Source organism: Cyrtonyx montezumae, unplaced genomic scaffold, assembly GCF_038088225.1.
Source record: "Cyrtonyx montezumae isolate F1298 unplaced genomic scaffold, pur_monq_1.0 scaffold_18, whole genome shotgun sequence".
Taxonomy (NCBI): Eukaryota; Metazoa; Chordata; class Aves; order Galliformes; family Odontophoridae; genus Cyrtonyx; species Cyrtonyx montezumae.
This window is the reverse complement of record NW_027071914.1, coordinates 11,171,999-11,199,921: the sequence shown is the minus strand read 5'-3', so window position 1 is coordinate 11,199,921 and position 27,923 is coordinate 11,171,999. Positions and strand designations below refer to the sequence as shown.

At 42.1% G+C, this 27,923-nt stretch overlaps 1 protein-coding gene across 3 annotated transcripts in view; it reads left to right on the top strand.

Moving 5' to 3' along the window:
• Nucleotides 1-27,923, top strand: part of SGCD (sarcoglycan delta) — a 299,559-nt gene that overhangs the window by 144,083 nt on the left and 127,553 nt on the right. The window contains exon 1 of one of the 3 annotated variants that reach the window (XM_065734697.1): nucleotides 25,084-25,153. The exons of the other annotated variants lie outside the window; for them this stretch is intronic. The gene's annotated coding sequence lies outside the window, so the exon portion shown is untranslated. Of the gene's footprint in view, nucleotides 1-25,083; nucleotides 25,154-27,923 lie in introns of those variants that run through there. 3 annotated transcript variants of the gene reach the window in all.

Genomic DNA, 27,923 nt, shown 5'->3' with positions numbered 1-27,923 from the left:
GGCATGGTGAGCACGGGTTGATGGTTGGACTGGGTGACCTTAGTGGTCTATCTCCAGCCTTTATGATTCTGTGATTTTTCTTTATACTGAATGAGAGCATCTAGACTGCATGCCATGGAAGCCCTTTTGTACCTCTAAGAGAAACACAGAATTGTATGTTTTGGAAGGGACCTCTAGAGATCATCTAGTCCAACCCCCAGCCAAAGCAGGCTCCCTAGACCATGTTAAACAGATCCAAAGTGGGAACATGATTAACTGCAATAATTCTGGAAAAGACTTTTCATTTCATTTCTCACTCAGCGTTCCCTGACAGTTATCAGTACATTTTCTAACAGGGTTTTTGTCATAAACTGATAGATCAGCACATGGAAACCTTCACATCATGAGTGAAGAATGTTGGTGGTCACAGGGTCGCCTCCTTGATGCTATCAGCATAACTCAGAGCCACTACCATCAAGAGATTGATTGCCCTTTTATTAATTCTAAATTGACTTCCTTAATTAAGGAGAGTGCCACTTGGTTGCATGATTGGTTTTGCTAATTTCAAGTTTTTAAAACAAAAGCTGGGAAGAGAAATCCTTTGCCACATATAGCCCCTTCTTTGGGAGCTGCCCTGATGCGTTTAGCAGACTTCATTGCCCGCAGTTTAAATCTTCCTGCACAGTTTAGGTTAATTAGCATGATCATTCTGGTAAAGTGAGGACTGGAAACTCATGGCTCTTGAGGCTACAGAGGCAAAGAAGGGCAGTGTGTGACACTGGGATAGAGATGCTCTATCAGTGGAGCCGGTGTAACTGGCGATGTGGAGAAAAATGTTCCCTTCTCACACTACTTGTTAAGTGCTCTGAAGACACTGCTTTTGTACTTCTGCAGACGTTAAATCCTGTGTGTTTCATGGGCTGTGATGGTCCTGTTTTCAAATGTTTTAAGCATTGTTTTTTATTATATTGATTGTACCTGGGTTGATGTACACAGTGCTGGCACTGACAAGGAGGGGGTGAAGCATTTTTCTGGAGTAATGGACTTCAGTTCTTCCCTTGGGCTGTGCCTTGCCGTGGTGCTCAGACCACAGTGGTCACAGGGATTTGGGAAGGAGGAATTAAATCTGCAGCTAAATATCTGTACGCGCTCACTTCTCTTAGCTCACATGTAACTTTCCACGTTAAATTTGGGGTGGTGGCAGTTTGGAGTGATTCTCGTACAGGATTTTACTCTCCTTTCCTTCTTCGCCAAGCTTACGAGAGAGGTAATGGTGAAAGTGCGTTTCTGTTCCTCAGTGTGGCTGCCAGGGGTTTTGTTCCTTTGAAAGATTTTGACTGAAATGGAGGCAGACAAATGGAAATGTTCTCAAGACTGCTCTTATTCTCTGATTTTCCCTGTACTAGAATAGTAATGTCATCAAAAATGCTGTTTTAGGGGCATAAAGTGTCTTGGGGCAAGGATGAAGATCAAAGTCAGCACTCAGAGAAGTTGAAGGGAAGCAAGGACTGGACTGAAAACCAACAAAACTTTGGCTATTGTGCATGCCTTCCTGGAATTTCTGAGCACAGAATCCCTTATTTACATGAATAAGACTTTATTTTGCTCCTCTTCTTTCATTCTGCTGCATTTGGCATCCACCTGCCTCCTGCGTAGAATCTTGCAAGTGCTGCAACTGCTCAGTGTGAAAAATTGGTGTTGGAAAAATGCAGCACTGGATGAAGTTGCCTGAGGTCACCTTCAAATGTGTTGTAGTTTCCTTGGAGACTGTAAATGAGTAAAGTAACTTGTGGTTCTGCACTCAGCCTGAGGCACTGCTGACAGCAGATGCAGGACAAGGTAGGACAAAGTTGGATGTTCTGGTTTACTGGAAAGTTTTAGGAGAGTCCTCACCACGTGTAATGTAGAGTTGGGTGTTTTACTTGCTCTTCCCTTCTGCAGGATTTAACATCAGAGCAGCAATTTGCTCTCTGGGAACAGATCCGATGCAATATGGTTCCATTTAAAATTAACTTGTGTGGTTACAATTAGGCTGCTTTGGTGAAAGGTCTTTTGCTGTTTTAATGGTTTAAATTTTAGCAGGTTTCGGAAACTATGAGTTAGGTCTCCTATGAGTGCAGATCACTGTAGTGCTGTCAAACTCCAGACAGGATCCAGCTCAGCAGATACTGCTGTTCTTTCCAGTATTGTATTACGAAGTTCATCCTTCCCTGCTCAAAAACAGAACATAAAATGACAAAGAAGTCAATATTCTGGGGTCAGCACCATAACTATACCTGTTCAGGTTATCTTCTTTCCTCCTTCCTCCAGCATATTTCATTTTATCAGCAGAATTCTGAAATGTAAGATCTTTGAACTGAAACTGCTGTTGAGAGATGCTCAGGGCGCTTCAGGAAGATGCCCTTCATCCCACATCCTTGTCTGAACCAGGCCAGCTCCCTCAGAGCAACATCTGCTTGCCGTGGTTCTGCTCCCTGTCCTGGTGGGCACTGTGAGGTGCCAGGACTGCAAGCATCATACACTGCATGAAGGAGTATGAATGCAATGAAGAAATCAAATAGACCAGGTTCTACCTGTTGCTTTTCAAGGCTTCCCTGCCCCCCTTGCAGAATTTGGACGTACATTTGCCAGAAATCCTTGTTGAAATGTTTTGTTCATGATGTCTTGAAGGAAGCACAACGTAATCCATGTGTGCTGAAGAATGTTCTGCACTGCAGTGATGGCACTGCTCTTCCCAATGCAGTGTCTTTCAAAGGAAACTCAGCAAGCTTGATCTATATTAGAGCTGGGCTGCTGCAGAGTAAACCACAGGAACTGCAACAAGAAACTTCATGAGGGAAAAAAAATCTCAGCTAGGCAGCATAGCCGGCTGTGAAAAGGACAGTCTTCTCCCTATTTAGTTTTTCACAGATTTGACTGGACCATATGGAAGTGAAGGTCATTACCTGGTTGAAGCTGTAAGGAAAGAGACAGCTCGCACCTATCAGATATAGCACAATGAGCATGTGTCTTTCCTTCCCTGGTGGCTGAGCCATGAAAGACTTCTATAGCTGTCAGACAAAGCTGATGCCTTTAGGTTGAACAAGTTCATGCTTTTAGACTGTTGCAAAAATTATTGAGTTGCTTCAATAAATCCATGTGAATTCAGTAAGGTACTTAAGTATGGCTTTGTCTTTAGGCATGTTAAATGAGCCTTAAGTGTGCATCTCGTAAAGCAGATGTAGATTTATGGGTCAAGGTTAAAGTATCTTCTCCCTCTTTCCCTCACAGATAAAGACCTTTTTTCTCAGACCCTTGACACAGACATGCAGGATTGGCTGGGCTGAGCTCTGCCCAGTCCTGGTTGCCATTTGGCTCTATAGGGCACCTTCCAACTTGCTCTGCTCATGGAAGGGTTACCCCTGGGATATGAAATGCATAAGAACCATTGCACCAATCTGGCTCAAGTCCAAAACCTTTTTTCTTTGTCTGTCACTGATAACGGATGCTGAAATATGGGTTGTAAACAGGATAGATGAAACAATCCTTCCCAAGCCATATGCTCCTTCTTTCTGACAGTTTGTAGTTCACAAGGACTTTCTGAGCCTGCAGTTGTATTTAGGCCACCGTGGACCTGCCCTCTAAAAGTGCGTGCAACCTCTTTTGAAAATGCTTTTCAGTTTTCAGTAGTTCATGAGCTTAGAAAATATCCAGTAGGGTGATGCTTTTGCTAATGGTTGCTGATTATATAATTTGAACAAACTCAGTTTCCTTTTCTAGTCAGCCACAGATTTGGTGTGGAAAGAAGGTAAGAAAAATGCAAGATTTTGCCATCTGCTCAAAATCAGGTCCATTGTTTTCACTAAGCAGCTGTCCATTGCGTTAATTCTCTCTTGCTGTATGCACAATATGTAGCAGTGTTGGCATACGTTTTTTTGCTAATAGAAAATGTCATAGCTTAAGTACCATGTTCTAACTGCGTTGGCCCATTTCCATCCCAAGCATTAATTTATTGTAATGCTGTTTGGAAATCTCAGTGAATTGCCGACATGAGATTTGCCAGCTGCTGGAGGTACTGCAGTTCACCTCATGTCATGTACTAGCGCTTCTCTGTTGTTCGGGTAAGAGTAATACAAGGGCTGAATTGAAGCAACATGCTTAAGCACCTAAAAATAGCAGACATTATTTTTATAATTAGAGCCAGGTTGGGAAGAAGCATTTCCAATTTGCAGAGAGAGCAGAACAGGGTTTTTTCAACTGTCTTCCAAGGCTGCAGTGGGTTTAGTGTAAGCTAGCACTAGTTTTGGTGTAAGCCATATAGACTTCAGGAGAACTGGTATGTCCAACTCTAAAATCAAATTTGGCAGAGCTGCATGTGAGGATAGGATGATTTACATTCAAACAACAGCAATTAAACTACGGGTACGAATTACTCTATAATGAGACTGAGCTAAGGCCATGTGTCAGCACATTATACTTCTAGTTCACATGTATTGATAAATCTTCTGTATAAAGGTTATAAAACACTTTTCACCAATATTTGTCTGCCTGAAAAATCTGTGAAGCGTTAGCAACAGCTTGAAGCTATGAAGAGGAGGCACTCAGCTTAATTTACATGTAAAACATATACAGTACAAGCTGCAAAAAAAAGATCTCTTGATGTTTTCCCATGATATAAATATTTGATGTTGTTTAGATTTCTTTCCTGTTCTTTCATGGAGGGTTTTCTACTCAATTAGAGTTGGGTGGATATACATTGTCTGCCTGGTTCTATAACAGAGTAATGGAGACTGATCAAAATGAACAGACTTAAAAATTAAATTTATTATCGGGAATGAGGTTTATAGATATTTTCTCTCTGAGGAATACGTTGCCTTATTGGTTTCTTCAAAATAAAAAAATACAGGTATGGACTATTAGAAGCTGTAAGGAGTGAGAGCAGTTCCAGGCTATGTTTTTATTTAATCAGTCTGAAAATAATTTGTTCAACTAATTTTTGCTTTTGCTGATAGGAAACAGAAGTGAAAGCCTCTGTATGTTGATGGGGCAAATTGACCTGTTGGTTCTTTGGTTCTTTATCCTGTAACAGAACAGACTATGCAAAATGTTCTCTGGAGAAATTTTTCTAAATGGAAAAGCAATCTTGGTTTTGCCTGTGTTTTTGATACTGGAAAACGGGTTTTTCTGGGTCCAATGGTCTTGCCTGTCTCAATCCTGAGCTGAATGTGACCACAGCATGCTTCACCATGAAATTTGGTTGGAAAAGAACCCTCCTCACCTGCCTGATGAAGGATTTTTTATGGACTACAGAACTATTAGGGATTTGATTAGTAGTTGGGTAGGGATAGTGATAGGAGGATGGTTAGACTAGATGATCTTGTAGGTCCTTTCCAACCTTATGAACCTATGAACCTATTTGTGTAACTTAAGTGAGCGTATTTGGCCAACTTCTTCTAGTACCATAAATTACCATTCATACAAAGCATTTCTAATCTGTGCCTTTTAGTGGAGAACGGCACAGTTATTGCCTCATGGAATTGGTACTTTCCCTGGATGTGATCATAACTTGGTAAATTTTTGTGCATATTGTGTTTATGCGTTGCACAAAAGAGGTAAATTCCTGGATGTATGGGAATGTCAAAATCAGCTGTGCAACCGTGCAGTTTAAGTTCACAGATTTTCTGTGTATTCTTGTAATATTCCAACGGACTCAGGAAAAAAAAATCCCATTACAAGAAAATGCACATAAAAAGTGCTGGAAATTACTGGTACCATAAAAATCTAAATAATGATGATTCTAGTAGTAAACATGTAACTAAATTTCTGACAGCAGTATTTTCACTACAGCAGAGTAACATTTTAGCAGCATTCCTAATGGGCAGATGCAACAAAACAGGAAGCGAATCCGATGATGATAATAATTATCCTACTGCAGTATGTAGAAAAAGACTTCTTCCAGAACAACAAATAACCTGCTAGAAAATTTCTAAGAGCTCTCCATGTCTGCCTACATAATAATACAGTAGTGCTTTGTGTGTACATAGCCTTTTTGAAGGCACTTTCATGGTAATTATCTAATTAGGCCTTACAATTCTCTTTGAAAGTAACTAAGTATTATTATATCTGTCTGAAAAATAAAGGCTCAATGTCATTTCATCTCGTTAGTGTTATGCATCTCGACAGAGGGTTAGGTGAGAGCCCAAGCACCTGAAATTCCCCATTAGGTAGCAGACAGAGGACCAGGAATGTCTGGGGGATGATATGGCCCAGCCGAGGGACTGGTGGCATAAAATTTATCAAGAAGTACCTCTGACCTTTCTCCTCCTGCAGTATCCAACCTAGTTAGCTTGCTGCTCTGTTCGTAGTATTTTGAATTTACATGTATAAACATTTGTGAAAGTATTACATGTGGGGTTGCTGATGGCATTTCCAAACAGTGTTAAACAAACAAAACAGCAACTCAAAAGCATTTAATGTAAGAAAGGAAACGTTTTGCAGTTGATAGATTGTATTGATGTTTCTATAATGGAGTGATCTCCGATGCTTCCTGGCCCACAGGTGGGCCAGGAAGGAACATGGCACTGCAGGCAGTGTTAGTCTTTGTCCTTGTTCTTCATTTTGGTGTAACTTCTCATTTGCCATGGAGGCAGTAAGGTCTTACAAAGTACTGCTTCTAAGCCACGGGCTGTGGGCTACTGCTTACTGTAGGAAACCTGCTTCAGCAGATGGGTTGGATTCAGTCATCCCTAGAGCTCCCTTCCAGCCCCTGCAATTCTGTGATTCCTCTGATTTTGCTGCCCAGATTCAATAAATAATTCATTAAGTGGTTGTGGCTGAAAGAGAGGGTTTTCTTCTGCACTTGCAATGGTTCAAACATCAATTCTGTCTTTTTTAAGTCCTAATGTGTAGCTAGCAAGTGACTTGGCCTTGTCCAGTGAGAGCCGTAGTGCTGAACTTCCAAGGCTTCAATGCTTACAGGAAATATATGACCAAATTAATCTGGTCATGATTGATGCAGTCATGGCAGTGCCACAAAAAGATGTGTGCCATTGTCAGCAGTGATGAAAACTGCATGTAAAAACTGCATTACAGGGAAATGGGCCATTTAAGTGGCACCACTTGAACCTGCCAAGGATCTTCTTTTTTCATTCCTCATTGAACTGTTTCCCATAAAGAAATAGAGAATATTGCAGCTCTCTTTTTTTTTTTCCAGAAAAATAAGTGAGTCTTAGAGGAGGGGCCTCTAGCTGTGTTATCAGTATTAGCTCTTCCCTGAAGACTTCAAGGGAAGTGGGCACGAAGCTGAAAAGATAGCAGAGCTTTTCTGTTTCCTTTCAACTGCTTGCTGCAGGGGAAATCACATGGACTTTCTTCTTATGTTGCCTCTTGTAATGATGTGCTGTACTATTGAGCTTCCAGGTCTAACTGACATGGATCAATTATTTGAGTTTGATGGGCCACCTGCTCGGGAAACTTCTGTAGTATTTGTAAAAGACCTGGCAGTGCTCTCCTGGCAGGAGGTGCTTTTATATTCCCTCCTGTGGAAGTGCTTACTAGGTTGAATTATAAAATGAAACATTGCCATGCTGTCAATGGGATGTTATGTGGGTTTTCAAATACCACAGCATGACTTTCTCAGTGTGTGTGTGCGCTACTGGATAAATAATTAGGCTTAAATTATGTGATAAAACTTGAGACCAAAATTACACTTCGCACATAAAGGCTTCTTTGTGTTAGAAACAATGATTTATGTGTCAATACAAGATAATGCATATGGATTTTTGCAGGGTGTCACCTAGAGCGTATGGGTGGTAGCGTCAGCTGCAAGAGACATTTGTAGTTTGGCAACAACTCATCCAGCTTTTGTCAACATGCTTCACTTGGGAAATACCTTTGCTCCTCTGCAGCAAACTGCTCTGCTGTTCACAAGCGATAGGGGAGAGCCCTGTGCAGACACCTGACCACAGGCATTGCCCTGTTACAGGCATTGACTCAGCAGCTGTTGGATGCAGAAATGGATTGTGCTTTTTCCCCTTCCAGAGTTCAGCCATGGAAGGGTCTGCGATCTGATTCCTCGTGTCTGGAACACTTCCTTTGCGGGGACCTTCCTGTGCAAGGCGTGATGGCAGGTTGGAAAAAGTACTGAATACTTCAGGTTGCCTTGTTAAATAGAATATTTGTACTCGTGAACGTGCAGTGTGGGGAGGTTAGACTTCTTTAAAACACAGAAGTGGAAATACGTTGGTGTTCTGCTTAGTTTTTCGGCTTGTTGAGCTTCGCTTCAAAGTGAAGAGGTGTACATAATGTGTATACTGCTGCTGGTTGCTTGCTGTTTTCCTGGGACCAGATTGCTTTTTGGCTGTGCAGAGTTGAATCAGTGCAGACCCAAAACCAAGTTAGTATTCCTGACATCACATCAAAGCGCTGATTTGGCAGCTCTTGACATTTGGATAGTGACTAAACTTGTTTTCCTGTTGATACCAAGTCGTCTGCAGTCATAGCAGAACGCGGCTCCCAGCCCTGACAGATCTTCCTTTGCTCAGAGAGTGAAATCCTAACATTACAAGGTCACTTGAAAGCTGTCACTGAGAAAAAGATTTCGCTCTTAACCCTTATCTGGGTCAGTACTTCCCTATGTTTCTATGGCCTTTACTTGAGGATATGAGAGCACTTTATAAATATTAGATAATATTAGATAATCTTTCTGCTGAGGTTGATGAAACAATATTTTCCTCATTCCGTGCTTTAGACCTGGGGAAGTTAAGTAACTTATCCAAAGATAGATCTCCTGATAAAATCTACTGATAAAATCGGATTGGTCTTCTGTACTGTGATTTTTATTAAAAGGATGAATTAACTGGTTCTACTGATTCCAAGTTGAAATAGGATCTAATTAGATTTTATAAACAAGCTTGGGAACTGGCAATAGGGAGAGAAAATTATTATTTAAGTTAGAGGACAATATGTAATTTTGCCGGGGTATAGCTTTAGTGTTCAGCTTCTCTGTTCCCCCTGCCATCCTGACAATAGGAACTGAAGGCAGGTGTGCTCATGGTCCATCTTAGTGTGGCAGTTAAGGTGAATTATAATCTCTTTGCATTGCCAAGTGGCCCCTTATTGCAGTGTGCAGCCCTAGCCCAGACACCAGCTCAGAGCCTGAGGGATGGTATTTCATGGTTGTGCTGCAAACCTCCTCATGTCAGAGGCAGAAAAAGGTACCCAAGAGACTGTTGTTATTAACCACGTGATACTAGTCTCACATAAAATCCTATATATGATAGTGGTATTCTGTATTCCCTGCTCTTCTGGTTTCACTTTAATCAGCCTCCTTATTGATGCTTGATTGGCAATTTTGTGATGTCAGATGGAATTCAGCTCAGCGCTGGATTGTGGACCCAGAGTGAATGGTTGTTCTCAGTAGGAGCGTATTCTTTTCGCTAATATATCACTTTTGCATCAGTGATTCTCTACATGACTTCCTTGCTTTTGATTTCCTGTTTGCAATATCAGCTTTTCCAGACAAAATCAATGATGAGATGTATAATTAATTTTTACGTGTTTTAATTAAGTTTTCAGCTGCTCCAGTACTTTTCATTATTTTAGTGTGTTCTCCTCCTGCAACCAAATATTACAATGAAAAACGTGTTGATTAAATAAAATATTATTTAAAAAGTCCCCTGCAAGTTGTTAAACTAATTGAAGTTCAAGAATGCAAAGTGAAGATACCAGATATTGCACAAAGAAATGTCAGGTAGAGCAAGGTATTTAGCAGCCCTCAGGAGCGTGCGACAGCTTGGGGCAGATTCTGTCATTTCTACAATGTCTTTCATGCCATCTCATCATCTTTCTGATATCTGTCTTAGTGAGCTCTGTGGTCTCCAAAGCACTTCTGCAGGTCATTGTGAATTGAGAGCATGCCAGAGGGACAGAGTGTACCTAGAGAAGAAAATGGAACCAAAGCTGATTGATTGATCGGTGCTGGAGCTCGATGAACTTTAAAGTCCCTTTCAACCTAAGCCATTCTGTGAATCCTTCTGGCATTTCTGCTTGGGGACATTCTGTTTCTGGGTTCTGGATGGTGATGCTGGGTAGTGGGGCAGGGCAGTCTCCAGCAGTCGGCACTTGGGGCTGCACAGTGAGGGCAGCAAATGCCCATCCCATAGGGCACCAAGCTGCAGCTTGCTCTCATGGAGGAACACAAGGTGGAGTGACACACTGAAGTCTTTCTTCAGGAACTGTGGTTGCAGGCTGACCAGAGAGAAGACCAAGTTCTGTCAAAACGGTAATATTTTTGCCAGCAGTTGCTATGTTCTTGCTCTAGAAGACTTGAATCAGGAGAATCTTTGTGGTGTGTAGGCTGGGCATCTCTCTGGTTTGCCCTGTTTGTTGGGGAGCCATGAGCGACTAATTGATGAATGAATACTTAAGCTGATGGATGTGAAAACTTGGAGAAGGTTAGTGTTCAGATCAGCAAAGCCCAGGTAAGGAAAATACCAATAACAATCCCTTCTTTGGCCAGCATTACTCCAGCAAATATTACCAAAAGGGAACAAATGAAGATGGTGTGTGGCTCTTTGCAGGGATGTTGTTGTCTGACCTCATGCAGGAAGGAAAGAGGAGTATGAGGACAACACTGAGGCCACTGTCACCATGTGTCATTTTCAGCGACATTACAACTCCAGCTTTGACTTCAGCTCTCATTTTCAAGAACTTTTAAATGGACATAAAGTGCAGTGCAGAATGAGCAGGATCCTCCATTCAAAACAAGAGGTATAGTTTGCACGGTGATTTAAATAACTGTCCTTTCAGAAATGGCTGTGCAACGTAACTTGGATGATTTACCATGCGCTGGCTTAAAGCCAAGAGCATAATGAAATTGTGGGAGGAAAAAATTACTCAAGTACTCTTTCCCTTTTGCTATCTACTGATTTATTGGAAATGTCTTTCCACCAGATAATTTTCTTGTTAACCCCTCTGCTGCCAGCATTCTTAGAAACGAAAGCCAGATGAAATAGAGACACAGCGCGTGCTAAGAGAGGGAGGAGACAACAGAAACCCAAACTTCTGTGGTGGTGTGCCTCTGCTGTTCTGATGTGGACTGTTTAAGCCATAGGCTTGTACCGTAATAGCAATGCAGATATTCCTCCTTCCTGGACTGCCAATGAATATGGTGTATCTACTTTTTGTGGTCAGGAACAAGAGTTTGGATCTCCATGATGGAATTTCATGCGTGGCTCCATCTTGCTAAAGCCACACAGGCTCTTACAGTAGCAGAGATATTAAAAAACAAACAAACAAACAAAAACAAAACACAGGAAACCACTGCCATGCTCGTGGCCTTATGGTGCCTAATGGCACCTAATGGCTATAACCTCACAGATGGCAAAGGATGGAGAAGGAGGGGAACACAGTCCTGGCAGGCAGGCTTTGCTGTAGCCCACTTGCTGCCAGCTCACAATACAAAAGCCTTGCTACCTGCAGTTCTTTTTACAAGAGACAGGAAATAAATTGCTGCTGTTGAACATTTTATTTGCACTTGAAGAATATTCATCCAGGAAGCAAAGGGAGCGCCAGAGAAGAGTGATTAGGGCTCATTTTTTCTTAACAAGTCAGTAGGAAGTAATGCCAGAATCAGGCACAGCAGAAGAGTTTTGACAACATGGAAATTCCTCTTTGTGCACTGCCAACTAACTCCAGCTCAGTGGGATTCCTCTCACCTTGAATCAGCAGCAACTCCCAGCACTGTTGCAATTTCTTAATCAGTGGCCATTCAGAATGGCTTTTTTTGTAGGAACCTTTCTGTTGAAGAGACAGACTAAACGTGGTGGGTAAGGAGCTCTTGTTTCCGTCCTTCTGGGAGGTCAGAAAGAGGTGAATACTGCAGAATTTCTGAGTAATGGCTGTGTTAGCTCTGGAAAGTGTATTTACAGATTTAAAAAAGGAAAGTTTATATAAAGAGAATTGTCATTGGTATGAATGAGTTTATATGGAGAACTAGATTCTATCTGTTACAGTTGATGAAAGATTTTCCTAGAAAGATATTAGGGACCAAAAGACTAAGGCATTTTGAGCAAGACTTGAGTGAGTTTTGCTTACTGGAAGAAGTGAGGTGGTGGCTGAAATAACATATGCATAGACAGTGATGTTTTTAAAATTGGAGCATTCTCTGGTCTCTCAAAATGGTTCACTCCACCTCATTCTCTGCTGGTTTCAAACACTGCTGCGTCTGGCTCCCAGTTTCTGTGTGTACCTGTGCCCACAAGAGCAGATGGAGACCATGTCTGTGGCACTGCACTGTCAGATTTTGGAGCTGCATCTATTTCTCCTTGTTTTGAGACCAAACGGGCATCTGCTGTTTACTTCTGGTGGACATCCAAAAGGAAAATGGAAGGATACCAGCTTCAAGTTCTGGAAAGTATGTTTGCTAAAGACTGGGTCATGGTTGGTATTTCTTGGCACAGTTAAGGACTTCTACTGTAAAATTATGCCTACATTTTTAAAATCTATTTTGGCTTTTATTATGCACAGGCTACAGCACAACTAGAATTTAATGTCAAACTGATTTCATGATTTTCTGCTTTGTTCTGAAGGATGCATGTTTGAAAATCCATAGAAACAGACATAAAGCAAGTCCTAAAACACCAACTGAAACCTTTGCAAGCAGGCTCAAAAGAATCTTCCACAAGGCTGGAAATGTTGCCAAAGGAAATGAACCCTGAGACAAGAGCTGGGGATTGAGTGCAAGAACTCAAACTGCATCTAGAATTTTCTGGCAGGAGTTAATGGACGATCTGAAGGTGTATAGAGAATGAGAGTTGGATCAGTGGTATGAGAAGGTTTAGGCAAAGAAGCAGTCCTGCTGCAGCAGTCTTTGCAATTTCAAGACCAAGGCAGACAGAAGAAGCTCGGAGATGACGTGGGATTTGATACAAAAAAAAATTGTTTTTGTTACTGTGTTTTTACCTTGCATAAGAGAGTGGCAGCTTCTGGGAGAAGAGTAATGATAATTTTAAGTCTTGTAAACGTAAGTTACGCCTCAAAGTTGTTTGGAAGGGGAATTTATAAGTGTTTTTGGTTGTTTTATTATTATTATTATTATTATTTTCTGACACTTTGCAAATTAGAAGAAATATTTGCATTCACAAATGCTCTGAAGCCCATACTCTGAAAAAAGGAAAAGCAGAACAACTTACTAAAAAAAGGCATGTGGCTATGAACACAATTTTACTTAATCTTTGTTGCATTCTGTTTCATTTGGCTTATTTTCCTGCTACTTCCACTGCTGTCTGGTAGATGGCATTAGTGTATAACAAATTTCTTAATTTCTTTTCTTATTGGAGGGGTTTTATTTTCATCTATTCTACAGATAATAATGCTGTTGTACTGAGTTTGAGCAGTTTCAAAGCATTTATTTTCTTGGTGTTCTGGTTATGTTTTGACTAAATGCTTGTATCGCACAAGGTCCCTATTTTCCTCATCTGTGACATATAATCATTGTATCTCCTACAGGGCATCAATCTCTTGCAAGGAAAACCAGCTTGATATCTTAGTCTGACTCTGAATTTTTAAGGTCTGTTACATTCTGCATCGTTTACATTCAGTACCGTATTTACTCCAAAATCTCCAGGCTTAGAAATGAGGACAGAACACTGAAGGAAATTTCTCATGCAGAAAAGAAGATCCCATGTTCAGAGTAGTAAATGGACATTCTTCAGTTTGGAGTTGAAGACATTTCAGGCTGCTCTGCAGTGGCAGTGGAAAGAAACTTCACAAATATCTTTTTTTTTTTTTTTTTTTTTTTTTTTTTTTTTGTACACGTAAGCATTCTTAGCTAATTTCAGTGACAGGTTTTGTGCTTTCCCATGAAAGTTAATAGGACTTCCATAACACAAGTGCTATTTTGCATAGGAAAACAGGCAATTATTTCTGTCTGTCTCTTCCTTCTAGCGATGTTGGTTTTTTAAATCTGGATAAGGGGATGGAAATTTCGTCAGCAGGTGAATTATGGCAGTCAGGATTATGAGTCTAGCAGTAGTTTTAGCTTCTTCAGTGCTCCCTAGGAAAGAAATCTTTTGTGCTAAGATGTTCATATTCATTCATGGCTTTAGCTTCATAATGCAGCTGATATTTTGAGCAAATTTTCAGAAATGCTGGCTGAAGACGTTTGGAACAGTAGGCCACATAATTATTGATTATTACTCCTCCCCGACCACCTTTTGTTCCATTGTGAAAATAAGACTCTTTCTTTCTCTCTTTCTTGATAAACAACCTTCCAAATGCTGAGCTTTGAACCAAAATCCCCAATTCTATCATCAGTTTCTTTTCAGAACAGACCAAAGCCCATAGAGTCAACATTCCTGGAGGATTTCAAGAAAAGAGTAGATAGAGCACTGAGGGACGTGGTTGGTGGGCATGGTGGCGATGGGTTGGTGGTCTACTTGGTGATCTTGGAGTTCTTCTCCAATGTTTATGATTCTATGAACAGTAATAAAAGGGAAAACTGTTCTGTGGACAAAGTAAAGATTTTAAATATTTCCCAAGAAGTATTTGCTGATGGAAGATGACCCTTGCCAGATCAGATGTGCTTGATAGCAAAGCAGTAAAATGATACAGATATCTTTGAGATTAATTTAGTATTAAGAGTGTATAGATGCCAAACATGCCAAGTGGCAGATTTTGTTGAATCTATCTAATTATGTGCAATTCATTAGCATAATTTTCTTGCATTTTCAACCACATTTTCTTGAGAGCGAAGTAGTTAAGAAAATTATAAAGAGATGCCAGCACATAGTTGTGACAGATTTTATCATTAAGGACTCTTCAGGTTTGATGAAGTGTAGAAATGCAAATAATTTTGAATAGATGGGGCTAAACTCTCTGTGGGTCTTGGTGTAAGAAGTCCTGTGCTCTGTGATAAGAGTTAGGTGTTACTTCACTTCAGTTTGGCTGGATTACTAAATGCCCTGATTCCAGCATTCAAGCAAGTTTGGGTCTCAGTGCATCACCAGCAACTGATGGAGCCTGATTGTGGCCCAGTGGCAATATCTCTCCATAAAGTGCTTAGATATTCTTTACTGAGATGTACAGGGCTGAAATGTTGCTTAAAGACTTCATCCACTGCACAGTTCAATGCATTTGCAGAAGATAGAACACATTCTTGTAGCCAGCTTTTTTTTTTTTTAATCTAAAACGTGTTGGCTTGAAGAGCACGTGTCTGAGAGATGTCTGAGTTCCTGCAGGCATCCCTTATTGCAAAATACATGGACAGCTTGAGTGTACAGCAGATGAGAAAAGTGTGTGGGTGTATTTCTATCCCTTTGCCTGCAACAACCTGTAACTTTCAGCATGAAGGTGTCATTTCTCTTAGGAAGACAGCAATGGGGCTTTCTGAAATCTATCAAAGAAAGATGGACTAATTTCAAATGGGGGTCGCCATCTGTCTGAAATATAAGCAGACCTGCTGCACCTAGATATTTACTTGGTTCCTAAAGCTGACAGATAGAAGTACCCCTGCTGGAATTCCTTTGAGTCTCCCTGGTTTGTTATTTCCTCACTCTTCCTCTTCTGTGTTTATGGTGGTCTTCTATTATTATTTGCAGGCAGGTTGTCTTACAACTGTTGTTGCACCTTTCCTTGGCCTCTGTCATATCTTGCACAGTTACCAAAATACTGCTGATCGTGGACTGCTATCGGGTATAAAAATAGCGTACCTGTTGTAATGGAGAGCATTAAAATTCATAGACAGTAGCAGGGCTGTTTCTTGTGCTTTCTGGACAGGGCTGTTAACCTTTGAGAGATTTGCTGTGGAATTCCAGCTGAACAATAATAAAGAAAGGTAAGTGAAAAGGGGCCCTACTGTGGGAGAAGGTTTATGTGGTGGGATGGTAAATCCATAAATTCAGGGACTGTTCCGTGCTCCCTGCAAGCATACGCATTCCCCCACCTGCTGTCCTTTAAAGCCTAGCTACCTGGATGATTTAGGCTAACAGAAATGCCCCGACTTGGCTGCTCCATTTTAGGGAGATTGTTTTAACCTCTGCATGGCAGCAGGGATGAAGACTTCTGTAATGTGGCACGAAGTTGCTTCACGTTTTCTGTGATGATGATAAATAGCTGAAGGGGTGAAAGGAGGAAGCTTTGCTCAGCAGCACTGATGGGAATGCAGGGCACTGCTCTTGCACGCCAGAGGCACATGCTCACTTACTGGAGCAGCATGTTGAGAAACACTTAACCTCCAACCTTCTCAGATAGGAGCTGTTGCAGAATTCACATTTAACCTCACTGTAACAACATATTAAATGTTGCTAAAATATCATCCAACTTAAATATATGTATGTATTTTCATACACAACTGGGGATAAGTGCTGGCACTCATTTCTCCTTATGCTGATCTTTTGTAAGGCAAGGAGTTACAAAAGCATTAAGCCTTTCATTGGGTCATCTTTGCATTTTGAAATGGGTTTTGTGCAGAAGGGATTTTTGATTTTTCATATTTCTTGCTTTAGTGGAGGGGGAGGTCTGTTCCAGCTCAACTATGTCTCTAACCCCCAGAAAGTGAGAGGAAGGGCATTTCTGCCAATGAGAAAAAGCCACGTGGGCACAAAATCAAGTAAGCTCTTTTAATTACCAGTTGGTGATTTCATAGAGATAACCTCTAGCTGAAAATATATCTCTGAGCGACTGATAGCTTTAAAATTATGCTACTCTTTGAGAGGCACCCAAGTCAAACTTTCTCCTGTCTTTTTGAGAGAAAAATGGGCAGGTAATGTCCCTCAGATTTTAAAAAGGAACAACTCTTAAGTTCGTGACAGCTACTTTGCTCAAAAAAAATGTCTGAGAGCAAGATACAAAGCTTCTCTCTCTGCTTCTTTCCTTGCCCTCAGTCCCTTTGTGATTCTTATTGAACAGTATCAGGAAATCCAGCAGGGTATTTTTAGCCTGAAGGAATGGAGAATTTAGGGCAAAAATGATGTTAACATTAATCACGACAGTGACGAAATTTCACTCCAAAACATACGAATGAGACAAGATCCTACTAAAGACAAAAAGATTCTGTTGCTACAGAGTGGTAGGATGCATTCACTCATTTAAGGGAAGGAATCAAACAATGAAGCAGTCATTTGTCTGTCGGATAGAAATGAACGTTACGAGGTGAAAGTTATTCCATTCCTTCAGTTCTGCAGTGAAGTTTTTGCAGCACATTCAGAGGATGCTGGCACTGCTGTGCTCACAGGTAACCCAAGACATTAATTACAGTCTTCTAGAAGGAAAAAATGGTGCCAAGAACAGGTTCTGAGCTCTGCAGAGGAAGGAACAGGACATTTGTTTCTCTTCCTTTTGCCTTCCAAATGTTTTGAGGCCGCCCTTGGAGTGAGTCTTTCAGTCACCCAAAGATTTGGAAGGGGCAGCAGCCCTTGCTGACACGGAGTGAGAACTAAGCCTTACCAGCTGCAGAATGAAACAGACATTTGGAAAAGAGCAGTAGACCAAGTGCAAATATTCTCATCGATTTTCTTGGACTTCACAGACCTTATGGATGCTCTTGAACCATAAGGGAAAAAAAACCCAAGCCAAGGCTTCCAGAAACTGGTCAGGTGTGGGAAGGCATAAAGAATCCTCTCAAAAATTTGGAGGTAGTAGGTACAGTGACAAAAGGATTTCCCAATCAAATGGCTTCTTACCCTTTGTGGCATCCTGCCAGTAACTTAAAAAGAGATGCTGAGATTGCTTGGCCATTGGCTAAATTTCTGTAGATAAGCCTGAGCCTGGATTATTTTTACAATGGCCTTTTCATGGTCCTTAAAGTGAATATCCTCACAAATATGCCTCTACCATATTGAATTATCTGGCAGAGTTTAGGGTCAGGCGTGATTACTGATAGACAAACATACATTTATTTTTTCAGACCATTGCTTTTTTCTTTCTTCCCTCTGGCTCACACATTCCACACAGTCTCAGTTTAGCTTTATGTTCCTATTAATTTGCTTTTTAAAGCTTCCCCCTCATTCTCTGTTGAAACTTGATGTATGTGACTGTATGTGCATTTATTTATGTGCAAGCATAATAATTTTTGCTACATCCAAGTGTCTGCATACTGTCATGAGCAGTATGTATCTTATCACCTCCCGCAGGATATAAGCAAAGAGAAAGAATTTGCAAAATTTGGCCAGAAATTACTCATAATTTTGATTACTAGAGCTGTTGTCTCCTTGTTTTGTGTTCTAGCGTGGATGTTGTAGTCCAGGTTTCAGCCTTATGGTGAGTGGCAAACGTTGCAGTGTCTGAGCTTTGGCTCAGATATTGTGTATGAAATGGTGCCAGAGAGGTTCATGTGGAATATTGAGAAAAACTCCAAAAGAGTGCTTGGGCACTGGAGGAGACTGCACAGGGAAGGGGTGATGTCACGGTCCCTGTAGGTGGTAAGAAACACGTAGGTGTGATACTGAGGGACATGGTTTAATAGGCAACATCGGTGGTAGGTGGACAGTTGGACCAGATGATCGTAGAGGTCTTTTCCAACCCTCATGATTCTGTGATTCTATGAAGACCACTGCTGGCCATCTCGGTGGGGCTCACACGGAAGTCTCAGTATCCAGACTGACCTTCCACGGCTCATTAAAACAGGTGGCAAAGTGCAGAGTTGTTTACGGACTAACAGTCTGCCTTCACAGTGTTCTGCAAGAGTCTTGCTAATTGCTTTGTAGAAGAAAAGTTGGCTATGATAACTGTTTTGTACAGCCAAATGTGGATGAATTAGATGGTGTTAAACTTTGTGATATAATAGGACATCTATCTCTCTGCATTGTGCAAGCAGCATGGCATAGACATTCTTCAAAAATCCCTACCATGAAAGATACGTCAGAAAAAAACAAAACTTTCCCCCAAGAAGATGATTATAGGTGTCTGAAGTGAAGATTTGCCTTCATTGAGGCACATATCTAACTGCAGCTTAGAAAGCAGCTGTGTGCCTGAAAGAGCCAAGGGCAAGGCTGCTCAGATAAGAGTAATAAATTTGGATACCATTAAGACTGTAATAGAAGAATAATTATTGGTCTGGTCAACTGCATATTTGCTCTTCTGTCTGTATGAAATTAATCTTCATGGTTATTTTTAATTTTGTTGCATTTCTTATGCCAGTCTCACAGACAAAGGAGCAGCCGGAGAAATTGTATACCTTCTCACGGCGGAACCTGTTCTGCTTCCTTGTCATGCTGCAAATGAAGAGGCTCTATTGTTTGTAAATGAAGACCTTTCTGATTATTGATAAATAACTTCTGGATGGGGAGTATGACACATGCTGGCTGGAAGAACAGGGCTCCGTAATAGTAATATTGCCTTGAAATTACAGCCCACGTAGTTTGAGAATGATTCAGGATAATTACATTAATGTTACCAGAGAAATGAAAAGGAACACTTTCCCATTGTACCTATTAACAAGCTCTACTGGCCTTAAATTATTTCTGAGAAGAGCCTGCAAATGGTTGAAATGATCAGAATAATTACAGTGGTGCTGGGAGGAGCTGGATGTGCTCCTGACTGTGGCTCTGTGGCCAGTGGGTAAATACATCTCTGCTTTTTGTGGCAAAAGAAATGTCACAGCACTCTCTGATTAGGTGCACTACAACCTGCAGATGGGTTCAGGGAGTTTGCTGGCCCCGGATCCTAAAGAGCAAATAGCCATTAGGAATAGGTTGCTCTCAATATAGTTGATACATATTGGCCCCTGCAACATTATGCACGAGCCTGCTGTTATTCTGGCATAGCAGATACTTGAATTCCTAACCTCCTTCCCCCTTAACCTGCGGCTGTCCTGAGCCTGTGCTGCAGAAGATGTCTGCCTTTGGTGATGACTTTTTGCCACCCCTATCCTTGTCTTATAGTGGAGGCAGAGATGGAGGGGAGACTTTCTAAACTCCACATGCTGAGCAGCAGCTCTCTGGATCTGGCTTCTTATATGTCCTCTGTATTTCACCTCCTTGACCTCTTCACTTGAACTTCTGTTTGTGTTTTGAGCCTTGTATAAGTGGCAATGACTGCTGACTTGATCTGTTCCTCAACTTGCCTGTATAATGATCATGAAACTGAGACTTTGGGGTCTGTTTCCATCACTATCATACTCCTCTTTGGAGACTCCAACTGAGCAGAAGGAGTGAAATTCAGAACTCACATCTAAATAACTCAGTGTTGGGTGAAGCCAGGTTACTTCAGGGTTACGTCTGCCATTAATGGAATTTCCCATCTGCAGATTGCTCAGAGAATTTTGAATGCCTGCCTATGAGAGAAGGGCTGTGAGGTGTTAGCTCCATGCCTCTCTTCATCTTTTTGCTTTCAGGGAATTAGAGAATTTTGCATCTCATAACCAGTCCTACTGTTGGAGCTTCCTGCAAAAATATGCCCGTATTTATCTCTGAAGACAGAGCTGTGGGTGAGGATGCAGGGGCTGCAGGTCTGGCTCTTGCAGTTCTCTGTTGCATGTGCAGTCGGTTGGTCTCCAGCACAAGTTTCAACAGGCTGCTGTCTCACATGCACACATACACACGCAAGTGCTTTTTCATTTTCTCCCACTTCCTTTTCACCTGTCCAGTGAGCCCATCTTGGCACTGTCTGTGATTACCTGATGACCCTTGTGCCTTCATTCAGTTGCAGCTGCAGCCCTTCAGTAAGATTTTACTCCCCATCATCAAATCAGACCTGCCATCCCCTCATCATCCTGCACGCGCACACACACACACACACACACACACAAAGGTTTTCTTTCTCTGACCATTCCTGTTGTATAACTACCACTACCTAAGCAACTGTGGGGGTTGCCTTCCTCCTCTCCCTTTCTCATCTCATTGTCCTCTATCCCATGTGAACACTCAGAGCTGGGCAAATCCACAATGCACGCTCTTAGCTGCCTTCCTACAGCTGCTGTTCCTGGCCCCAAATAGTTAACTTTCTAATCCATTAGTTACCTTAATTCTGCATTTAAGGAAATGGAGCTCAAATGAGTCTCTGCTTCTCCCTGTACACATAGATATGTAGGAGATCTGTTACAGGCGTCTAAGGCTGAGGATGGTTTACAGTGATAACTATTATGCAGATAATTTCCTTGAATTTAGAGTTTAAAAACATGTGAACATTTATATTTATTTCTGTTGTGATATTTCAAGAGACTTAATGGATTAAAAAGAGTCATTTAGGGAAAAAACGCAAACGAGGGATTGCTTAATTATCTCCTTCAGATATTTAAAATTTCATTTTGACTTCTTTCTTCTCTCCAGGTGCACACATGCCTGTGTTTACGTGCTGATGCTTTCTGTCTGTTTGCTTTGCCCTGTTTTCATAGGGAGGTGTTGGGAATGTTTTAGCAAGGCCCTGGAAACCTGCGTGGCACGAAAATCCCTCGAGTTTTGAATTGTATGCAAATAGATATTATCAGTTAAACAGAATTAGTTATGTTTATTGGTAAGTCAACAGTAAGCATTGAATAATTTTTGGGTACATCTGGAATACTTTGGAAGGCGAACTGTAGGTCAAGTATAAATGCTGGGGAAGGATCTTTCCTCTTTCTGAACCCAGCGTTACAAATTGGTGTGACCAAGTGTGTCTCCAGTCCACTTCAGGCCTGGCTCTGCTCTCTTTGCATACTGTGATCCCTAGTGCTGAGTGGCTTAATGAGGAATTCAGATGAATTGCTGTAATTCTTTGTCACCTAGGGGTTAGTGCAGGGGAGGTGGAAGCCTAAGTGCTAACAGTGGGCAGCTGCAGGGTACCCAGGGCACCTGCACAGCTCAGCTTCAGTGGCACCTGGGTGTGGTGGTCTGTGTAACATCCGATGGCTCCACAGCTGTGAAAAGGGGGAGAAAATGCCAAGTTCGGGATCGTTGAGTCCAACTCCTGGCTCCGCACAGGGCCAGCCAAAGATCAGAGTGTGAGACTGAGAGCATTGGCCAGACACTTCCTGAACTCCAGGGAACCTGGTACCGTGACTGCTGCTCTGGGAACGCTCTTCTGGTGCCCATACAAAAGTGGAGATGTTGCTGTGCAAGCTGTAGGTCTCACAAATTTCCTGGTGCAGAACTTCGTGGATCTGCTGGGGTGGATCTACTGCACAAAATGAAGTTCTTGTGCATTGTAGTACTCCAGCTGCAAAGACACTGGAGCTGTGGAGGTGTTAATTTCTTATTATCTTCCCAAGGAGCTCTAGTAGTTTATTTTTTAATCCTCATAACCCTGCCAGAATTGAGAAATAATAGCAGTTATGCAGATAGTTATGTCGACATCAACTTCAGTTTTACGCTTGCAAGGTTCATATATTTTTGGTGGCACCAGCAATAACAGAAATGATAGCTCAATGATAGAAAAAAGAACAGTCCCTGAGCCATGGTTCTGATACTTGAAGCATTTTTAAACCCCATACCCAAATGAGAAAGAGATAAAAACAACCTAGTCAAAACGGCTTAGCTCAAAGGAGCATTTTATGTGTTACTTGATGACAAAATAGTTAGGCATTAATGCAGTTTACAGTAAGACACCCTTAAGTTATCAGTGAGGTTAGTGTGATGCCTGACAGATTTAATGTAAATATTTATAGACTTGGCCTACTAATTATGCCAATGGAAAAAAAGCAATATTAATGCTGTCACCTCTGCATGTATCTACCTGCCAGTGTGATACCAACTTGTATAAATATTCTGAAGTTGGTAAGTACAGCACATAAACAGAGGAGATCATTTACATTTTTAATAAGGGATTAAGTTATCTCCAGCAGTAGTTAGCAGCCTGTGGTCTGCAGATGTCTGGGAGGATATTCCCCAGGAAACTGTGAAAAATGACAGAAAAGGAGAGTTCTATGTAGGGGACGTAGAAATCTCTCACTGGGAGTTTATTAAAGGGGTACACACCACCTTTGGCAAATACTCAGAGATCCACACTGAGAAAGATTTGAAAATCATTGATATACCATACTTGTAGAGATAAGTGGTTAAGTTTGGAGTACCATACACTGTGTGGTAAATGATCTGACTCAGTACTGCCAGAGTCAGGCTGCCATAAGAAGCCCTGGACAGCAAAACAGTGTAGCATGTGCTTAACTTAAAACAGACATGGATGCCTTGAAGTCTTCCTGTTGCCATATGTAACCAGTTTGCTGAACAAAGACCATGGGGAAATTTGAGGCAGAAGTCAAGGGCCGCTCTGCTCTCATCTTGCAAATAGCTCTGCGGATGCTTGATTGTCTTGTACAACTGAAAACCTAGTTATGTGAATCTGCAGTTCATATTTTTTCAGTTTCAGTTTATTTACAGTAAAGGACTCTGAAGGTTTCAGGCACTGGTGGTTTCAGCCATTGCTGGCTGCCAAGCCAGAGAATATCATCATTACTGTTGTAGCCTGTTTAGGAGGCTCTCTTTGAGCCATGTTGATTGCTGTCCTGACCTGCGATCCAAGAGTCTGTGGTTTCTGTTCTGGCACAAATGGACTCCTCACAAGCTGTGCAAATAAATCTGAAATGCTCTTGCCACTCCTCATATATGCGTGGCTTATATATGTGCCTTTTCCTTGGCTTATTTGCAAACTGAGGGACAAGGTTCGTGTGGTTTCCTACTCCCATTTTTTCTGCAAAGGAGCATCTTGTGTGGTGCATATTCTCTCAGAAGTTGTCGTTGTTCAGGTGCTAGTGCAAGCTGCCAGCATCTGGCCATGCATGCTGCCAAGGCACAGGGGCAATACTGCCGACCAGCAGGTGGCAGGAGTTAAGAAATGCAAAGAGCGTTTCTTGCATGTGGATCTCTCCTTCCTGCTGGATGGATGGCTCCTTGATGCGGACCTAATCCAAAGCTCGTGGGAGGCAATGGGCCCTCTCTACTGCTTTTGTTGAGCTCTGGATCAGGCCGTCCATACGACTCTCAATTATTTTCCATCTCAGCTGTGTTTGTCTCTTGTAAACACTTCATCCAGACTCTGTACTTCTGTAAATCACAGAACAGAATAACCTGATAGAAGTGAAGTGTACGGTTTTGAAAAGGAACATTAAGAGGGGAAAAAACACAACTCTCTCTCTTTAAACTGTCTCTTTTCTATATTGTTACCTTGACAACTCTGCTGCTGTGTTTCATCCTTGGTGGGACTTAGCAGTGGTGAAGAAGGGGGACATCCATGTGTGTTTCCACATCTCCTCCAGCTCTGCTTTGCGGGCGCATTCTGAGCATAGGGCACCTCGAGCTGCAGAGCTCATCTTTACTGCCTCGACCCGTGGTGCTGCCTGGAAATGATTACAGATATTAAGTACTGGGACCCGTTCTGATGAAAGGTATAAGACTTTATCTTCTATTTCTTTTCCTTAAGCCAACGCCACAGTAATGTTAAAGCTCTTTAAAAAGAGATGCAAGGTGCTTAAAATATTTGTAAAGGGTTAGGACAGCTGAAAAGCAGAGAAGGATGTAAGTACTCAAAAATAGTTGTATTATTTTTAGTATAAGCAGATACAGAAGTGTGTGTCAAGATTAGGATCCAGTCCTGATGTGCTGAACTCAGTCTAGAGATGCTAAAAATATGCTTTCTTTTCGCACAATTTTTGGAAGAGGCAGAGGCAAAGGTAAGAGGAGAGCGGTGGTGAACTGGAATTTTATTTTCTGTGTGTCTGTGCTTGCTGGGGTTGGGCAAAGCTGGCTGTTAACCTGGGCACCCACAACCACTGCTACCTGCAGAATGTGATGGGGTGGAATCCCGCCCAACCCTTTTCCTCTTCCCAGAGAGTATCGCTACCAACGTAACCTTTTTTAATTCTTTTTAACAGAAATGGCTAGAATTTAACAGATGAGCTGCAGATGTAAGGCATGCAGAGTCCCGGGCTGAGTGCAGAAACGGGTGTCTGTGTATGAATGTGTGCACAGAGAAGGGGGCTTTTAATGCAAAACACATGTGTTTTCAATTGCTATCTGGAGCCAGACCAGTAGCTGTAACTTGGCCTGACAAAGCCTTATTGAAGTACAGACAGTGTGGTTTCAAAGCAGTTAGAAAAAGAACGGGAATGCTGTTCAGGAAATTCTTCAGGCATGGGCAGGGACTTGGCTGCAATTCTGCTGCTGGAAAATCTGACAGGGGCAGCTCATGAGCACAGGCCAGGCCTCGTGCAGCTCGGGAAGCAGCGCGGCATCCTCCTCCGATCCCCCAGCACAGCTCCAGGCTGTTGTCTCCCACCAAGAGAGAGGTAAGAGCCGCGGCGTTCTGCGTTCGCTGTGCTTTTGTGCTCGTACAACAGGCTCCTTGCTGTCAGAGCTTTGTTTAGAGAGAAAGTGGAGAGCGTGGAGCTGTGGCATATTAGCTGAAGGGTTGGAGGAGTTGGAGGCTGGGTGTTGGTTTCTGGCTAACTTTGCTTCAGGAGTGATTCTGCACAGCAGCTCCGGTGCTGTGCCTCTGGCAGGGTGAACGCTGTGCCAGAATCATTCCTGACTTCTTCGCTTTGGGGAGGAGGTGTGGATCTAACCTGAAGCCACTGGAAGGTCGGCTCTGAACCATATGTTGCTCTCAGATTTTGCTGAAAAATGCTACTCGGTCATGACAAATGCACTCATATGTGTATTGTGTTATAGCTGTTCAGTGGGTTGAAAACCTGTTGGTCCAGGGGTTATATGGCAGTTGCTAACTCTGGCTGTCACCTGGTACAGGCTGTGAGGAGTAGCAGTGGTTCAGCAACAGTTATTGCTTTGTGATTTCTGTGCATACTACTTCTGTGTTTTATAAAGCACTAGCAAACTGCAGCAGACAGTGCAGTAAGAAACCACGGACAGCAGATTAGCAAGAAAAACATTAATTTAGTGGCTGCAAACTCTCTTCTCATCTATACTTCTTTACCCAAATAACTTCAGAAACATTTATGATAAAGAGCTCTCTCTGCTTAGGAGCCTGACAGATTTAGGCAGTGCTCTCTCATCCTTTTAGTTGCAGCATTAAAGCTCAGCTTGCCTTGGCAGCGATATCCTCACCTTATATGGCAGGAGTTGGGTACAGTGTTTGTCAGGGCTGTTGGAGGTGTTAGGAGCAGTTCACCGCTTGGAGCTTTGAAAACTTCCCTGTTTCTGCCAGTGCCTCTCACTCAGATTTTCACAGCAGTGAATACTTGATGTATTGTAAATGAATGTCTTCACTTGTTGGGTAGTTTGGGGTTTTTGCAACAAGAAATGAGTTCAAGGCCAGGCTGGATGGGATCCTGACAACCTGATGTAGAGGCTGCTGTCGGAACTAGATGATCTTTGAGGTCTCTTCCAACCCAAGCCATTGTGTGATTCTGTGATAGGAAATTTTAGAGTGGGACAGCGCTATGTGTTTCTGGTTGAGTTGAAAGGAGAACATCCACAGTTTGCTTTTCCTGCGCCCAGTGGGACTGCACATACAGGATTAAATAGTAACTCACTTGGTGATCTAAAGCACACAGTGGCAAGGTGAGAGTGGCTGCCGTCAGATCTGTGTGAGGTGTAACTTCTCCATGTAGTGCTGGGGAGGAACACCCATAGCAAACTGCCTGGACACTGTGGGATTCAGTAGATTTCAGTCTTTAAAGGGAGTATTGTCTGCCCAAATGCAAACTTTCTGTGTGATGGAAGTGAAAGAGGTTTGGGGCATCTTCTTGCCACTGCATCTGTCTTTTCCTGTAAAAGGGCTGGATTTGCTTGAAAGAGATAGCAGCTTCCTCCCTAGGCAACTGCTCCTGGGTCTCACTCTTCAGGTTGTGTCCTTTCTGCATCCCACCAGGGTTGGTATTCAAGTTTTGGTTTGTATTCAAAAATACTGAAGAGTGTGTGCACGCGTGTACACCTGTGGATGAAATATACCAAGTCTATAAAGTGAAAGTAAAGGGTCTCACTACCTTGCAAATATACAGATAAGAGAGCCACAGGCACAGTCTAATATGTGCATTTCTTCTTCTGGTACTTCCCAAGTACAAACTAGAAAGCAAGTGTGTCTGTACAAATGAACAAATGGGTAAGCACAGTAAACACAATAAATTGAGGGATGATGCAGCAGAACAAGTTTTAACTTGTAGGAGCATATATTCAGGATCACTGCAGAGAATTTACCGTGGGTCCTGGCACGTGCTCAAGCCCACAGTTCTTTCTTTGTGCCATGCCAGTTGGGTTCCAGCCATATAAATCCATATTATGATCCTGCTTTGCACATTCCTAGAAGCAATATCTCTTTTCTTTGCACTGTGGGGGAGTGTGCTGGGGCAGAGGTCTGGAAAGTATCACCTCCTGTAGCTTGCTTTCTGATTCAGGCTCAATTGATTATATCCCTCGTGCTGTTCCTGCAGTCACCCATAGTCACACCTGCTGCTGGGGTATTTCAGTAGAGTTCTCATATTTGTTCATCCTGCTTTGAGACACTCCGATGGGAAAGTGCTTTTATAAACATGGCACAGATGGACATAAGCTTATGATTGCTTCACATCATTGAAGTAGTGCAAAGGAACGTGTATGCGAACACAAAATCTGGAATGATGTTTGCATGCAGTGTAAATGTACTACTGCAAATTGTGGGGCATTTGGGGAAAGACATTCTTGGCTGTCTTACTCAATACATAAAAGAACTCACTGCAGAATTTTTTTCTTTCTTTCCATGCTCTCCTTAATTCTGATGCCAAAGAGTTTCAGGACAAAGGAGCTTTCAAGAAAAAAAATCTGAAAGTTGGAAGAAACACTTATATGTAAGAAAGTAAACTTGTTTCTCTTCTCATGAGAAGTGAAGCAACAGTAACCATCTTGCTTACGTTTTGTAATAAGCTACCACCTGTTTTTTTTAGGAGAGACTATTAAGAGGTGGTCTGCTTATTACTTTGCTTTGTTCTGGCAAGTTCTGATATGTTTATAGTTTTTGTTGTAAGTGCTCCTTGAATGCAGAGGAGCAGCTGAGCAGAGATGCCCTGAGTTCAGCTTTTTGTTCAGTCCTCCTCCTCAAAGCCACTGGGTTATAAGCTGAAGCTT